Source organism: Dasypus novemcinctus, chromosome 12 (assembly GCF_030445035.2).
Source record: "Dasypus novemcinctus isolate mDasNov1 chromosome 12, mDasNov1.1.hap2, whole genome shotgun sequence".
NCBI classification, from domain to species: Eukaryota; Metazoa; Chordata; class Mammalia; order Cingulata; family Dasypodidae; genus Dasypus; species Dasypus novemcinctus.
In genome coordinates, this window is record NC_080684.1 from 7,166,220 (window position 1) to 7,171,121 (window position 4,902).

At 57.4% G+C, this 4,902-nt stretch overlaps 1 pseudogene; it reads right to left on the minus strand.

The window, feature by feature from the left end:
- Nucleotides 1-2,622: 2,622 nt before the first annotated feature.
- On the minus strand, nucleotides 2,623-4,679 carry LOC101425166 (SH2B adapter protein 1 pseudogene; annotated as a pseudogene).
- Between the last annotated feature and the right edge of the window lie 223 nt (nucleotides 4,680-4,902).

A 4,902-nucleotide genomic window follows, 5' to 3' on the forward strand; every position in this document is an offset into this window, starting at 1 on the left:
CCAGGATGGCAGCAGCAACAAGTAGCCGAGGCCCAAGGGCAGTAAGCAATGAGGGAATCGGGGCTGAAGAGGGAGGTGAGTATGCCGGGGATATAAATGTACAATTTGGGGGGCGGTATCTTGCTGTTGCAAGCAAGGGTGGCCAATGTCCAATTCTCATTGATCTCAGCGGCTATAAGGTCCATCTGCTGTTAAAAGTCCAGGATGACAGCGTGTTACAGGTAGTTGATCTCTTCTTGGCGGCGAAGAGCGGTAGAGGCAGACTATGAGATGATCTGGAGGATTGCAGCCGTGAGGACAAGTCGCGTCAGGGCACCAGCGACGGTGGTGGCGGCAGCGTCGGGAGTGGTGGAGACGTAGGCGAGGACAACAAGAAGGCCAAAGTCTCCACGGGCGCGAGAGAGGCCGATGTTAACGGGGCGGGCCGACATGGGGCGGCCCAATCTGCAACGCAATGGGGGTTCAAGCAAAAAAAAGGGAGGGGGGCGGGGGACGAGAAAGGACGCTTTGGATGGCTGAGAAGAGGAGTGAGGTTGAGACAGGAGGAAGCTCCACAGAAGTATGGGGAGGCAAAAGCAGAAACGTTATTAGATGCTAGAAAGCAGGCCGTGGGCCGGGGAAAGCGGGTTGCAGGCCGTTTAGCGGGGCTGGAGCTGCTTGAGAGCGATGGCGGCATGGGGGGCCGCGGTTACAGAAGACTTGGGGCACCTGCAGGAAGAGTGAGCAGGAAGAGGTCGGGTAGGAGGAGGCTGAGAAGATGAAGTGGGGGGGGGGGTGTCCTCGGCAGTGGCGAGTCACTGATAGCTGACCTGTACGTATGTGCTAAAAATTGCATTGGCCTGATCCTTGGCGAGTTGGATGATCCTTCTAATGGCCCATGGTCCGACTGCCAGTGCAAAGAAGACAATAACTAGGGGGCCTACCAAAGGGAGGATGTAGGGGAGGATGCCATTGAATCCCCAGGAGAAGCCTCCTTGGGATTCTCTCTCCCTTTTTCGCTTTTCCAGGCCGGCCCTGACTTGGGCCAGATTGTCCTGAATGAGACCAGAGTAGTTAGCATAGAAACAGCACTCCTCGCCGAGAGCGGCACAGAGGCCTCCCTCTTTGAGGAGGAGGAGGTCTAACCCCCTACGATTTTGAAGAACCACTTCGGATAGGGAGTTTAGCGATTTTTCTAGGTGGCGGACGGATGTTTCGAGGCGGGCGAAATCCTCGTCGACGGCTGCCCTGAGAGATGAGAAAGCGGTGCTGTGAGTGGTTAAGGCTGCGATTCCGGTGCCAGCTCCTGCAAGACCTAGAAGAGAGGCGATAGTAATGGCGGTAATGATTTCTCTTTTCTGCACATGGACTGGAAGAAGATAGTGCTGCCAGGAATCAAAGAATTGGCTATTTGTATGATAAAAAACCCGGGGGAGTATGATTGCGAGCACGCAGGTTTCGTTGGTGGAGTTGAGGGTGCCGACATTAAGACACGGGGTGTGACCTGTGGAGGAACACAGCCATCTTGTATTATTGGGGGGTAAAAGAAATTTTGAGGTTACGTTAGGGGTGACTGTAAGGTTGCAAAGAGTCTTCATGGAGGGGTGAACTGCGCCTCTGATTCTGGTGACGCAAAGCCCGCTTTGAGAGACAGACTGGATTGTCAGTCCTACCTTCGTTTGGTTCCAATTACAAGAGGCGGGATTGCTGCTATCAGAAGATTGGTAAGAGGCATTGGCGGCTATGGCCTCGTAGAGAGGAAGTGAGGGGGAGAGGCCTAGCCAACAGCTAACGGTAAGGTTAGAATTGGAGGAGTTAAGTGTACGAAAGGTAGCTTGGACTAGAGACAGAAGCGGGTTATGGATCTGTAGTGGGGGTAGAGGGGTAGGAGGGGCACGGACAGGATTAGAGGATTGACTGCTGGAGGTTATGTAGGAGGGAATGGTAGATGGTGGAGGAGGAGAAGGAGGATTGATGAGTGGCCTCGGCACAGCAGAAGGAGGAGAGGGAGGGTTGATGATTGCGTTGGGACCAACTGCAACTGAAGGGGTGGGAGTAGGCAATTTCTTTTTTATTATGAAGAAGGCACCATAATCATAGCTCGACATGTAAAGCCGGATGCCATATGTACGGCCCTGCAGCCAGGCAGTGTTAGTAGGGTCTTTAACAGTGAGGATGATCATGTTCCACTGGGAAGTATTTGCGATGCGAAAGGAGAGATAGGGGTCCCGGTTTGGAGCACCTCTCCAGCTGTATGCCATGGTTACACAGCCCCAGGAGGGGCAATAATAATGTGCAGGGTCGTGGCAGCCTCGAGCAGAGGAAGGGCAGATGTAAAAGCCTGATATAAGGTGGTTGTGGGGGCCGTATTGCTGCTTAGACCCCCAGCAGCTCTGCTGATTAGCGAGAGTACACACACGTGCAGTGAAGGACGGGGCACCTGAGGTGATATTATAGGCGAGAACTCTTTCTTGTTGCCAGAGAGCGAGTGTCCAATTGAAGGGCTGGTGAGAGGGGTTGGCTTGGCCAGAAGTGGCGAGGGAGAGCATAAGGAGAAGGAGAGAGACTATGTTAATTGGCTCGGCAGCATGGCGAGGGTTGCGGTGTCTGCACTGACGGTAGAGTGCGAGCAGCGAACAGACTTCAGGGTTGGATGGTTGCCTCTCGGGGTGGAGGGTGAGCTGGCTCAGTTGGTGCTGGATCACTCGCATTTGGCGCCGTTCCCTGCGGGACATCTGCCTGCTGCCGCTGGGAGGACACGACATAGCTGACAAGGACAACATCACTGGAGCCTCCAGACTCCAGAGGGATGGGGTGCACCCGGAAATGCTCGAGCATATTGAAAATGGACTGGAACCACAGGTGCTGGACTCGGCACTGGCCCTCCTCATTCAGTGACAAATGCAGGTGCTTGGCCTTGCTCTGGAAGTTGAAAGTGAGGACATATTTGCCCTGCCTCGTCTCACTCTGACGTACCAGGAAAACGCCGTGGGAGCCAGTACCTCCTGCCAGCACTAACTGGGCAGCCTTGAGTCGAGAGAGCCTCCCATGGAACCAAGGATATCCTGAGAGGGGCTGGTCCCCCTCACCTCCCTCTGACTCTCCCCGGAACAGAAATGACCCTGTGGCCGTTTCTGGAGTGTCCAGGGGAGGGGAGGGAGCTGAGAGGGGATGAACTGTCTCTGCTGGAGGTCCCTCTTCAATGAGGATGCGAGGGGGTAATTCTGGGGGAAGCAGTTCCATTGAGTCAAAATGGGAGGCAGCAATGGAGGCAGAACTGGGGGAGATGGATGCGGAGGGACGGTCTGAGAGGCTTCCATATGGCCCCTGTGTCAGGCGGTTATTGCTCTCGCTGGGTCCCAGCGGCAGATCCTGGCTGGGCAGACTCTCTGAGTGATTCAGGCAGGGCAGCTCCAGGCTGTCTGTGTTCTCCCTTGCAAGGAATGAGGTCCCAGGGGCCAGAGGAGGGTCATGGGGCGGGGGCTGGTGGCAGGGCAAGGTCCTGGGCTCAGGCATTTTTGGATATTAGACACCCAGGCCTTCACATGTAGCGCATTGGCTGTCTCCAGGATATACTCTGAGGGGCCTTCCACCTTAACCACGAATGTGTTCTCCCGGTCAGGCATCTCCAGGGCTGTGGTCGTTCGGACGTCTGTTATTGTGGAGCAGGGAATGCTGAGTCGGGGCCGAGAAGCCTTGGGTGGTACAAAGAACTCCAGGCGACTTCCTCCTCCTCCTCCTTTTCCTTCACTCCGAAGCAGTAAGCAGCACTTCTGCCACTGAGGTTGCCCTCCTCCCCCTGAGGTAGGCCCGGTTGCCCCTCCTCTCTGGCTCACTCCAGCTGGGTCAGGGGCTGCCTCTTCAGCCCCTGAAGCTCAGCAGCTCTTCCCTCTGCACCATCTCTGTTCCATCTTTCAAGGCCCTCCCTCTCCGACTTAGTCTCAGCCTCTCAAAACGGTGAGTCCATCTTTCCCCAGGGGACGTCTCGTCACCAACCAGTCCCCTACCAGTGGTCCCAGCCCCACCAGAGGAGTTGGAGTTGCTGTTTCCTCCTAAGACTGGGGGGCCTGAGGAGGTCTCCAGGGGCCCAGCTGGAGAGGGTGGGTCAACGGTCCCCCGCCACTGCAGGATTCCATGGACTGAACTGCGGACGGAGCGACCCACTGAGCGGAGGGAGAAGCGTTTCTTTAGCTTCGGCTTCGAGGAGGTCGTAGAAGAGGAAGAGACTGAGGAAGGGAGGGGGCTGGTCAGGTCCTCAGATGACCGAGAAGGGCCCAGCACAGCCAGGGGCCCACCCACCCTGCAGCTCTCAAGGGACAGGTCAGTGGTGAGATCTCCGCTCCAGGACTCAGGGGAGCCAAGACGGGTGGTGAGAGGGAGCCAGAGGCCCGGGCCACCTCAGCTTCAAAGTGCTGCAGGAAGAGCTCAGCAAAATGGCGGGAGAAGGTAGCCTCAGCCCCTGGCCCCGCATATTGGGGGTGGGAGGCCAGGTAGAGGCGGAAACGGTGGGCAAAGTCCAGGGCAGCAGCCCGGGCATGGGACTCACAGAACTCGCGCCTGGCAGGGGAGGAATACGGGTCCAAAAATAGGCTACAGGGGGCCGCGCGTGCGGCAGCTTGCCATGGATCGGATGGAGGGGGCTGCCAGGGGGAGGCGGAGCCGGGGGGGGCTGCTGGCGCGGAGGGCGTGAGAGGAGCCATTGCCCATGCGGTGTTACAAAATGGCTGCGGGCCGTCCCCAGCAGTACTACAAAATGGCGGCGGGCCACAGAATGGCCGTGGGCTACAAGATGGCCGCGGACCGCCCTGCGCGGAGGGGTAAAATGGCGGGGAGGGAGCTTCCGGCCCACCCAGGCAGGAAGTCGTCGGGGGGAGGGAGGGGTAAAGGGACCTGCCCTTTTCGAGCGAGGAAGAAGGTGGAAGC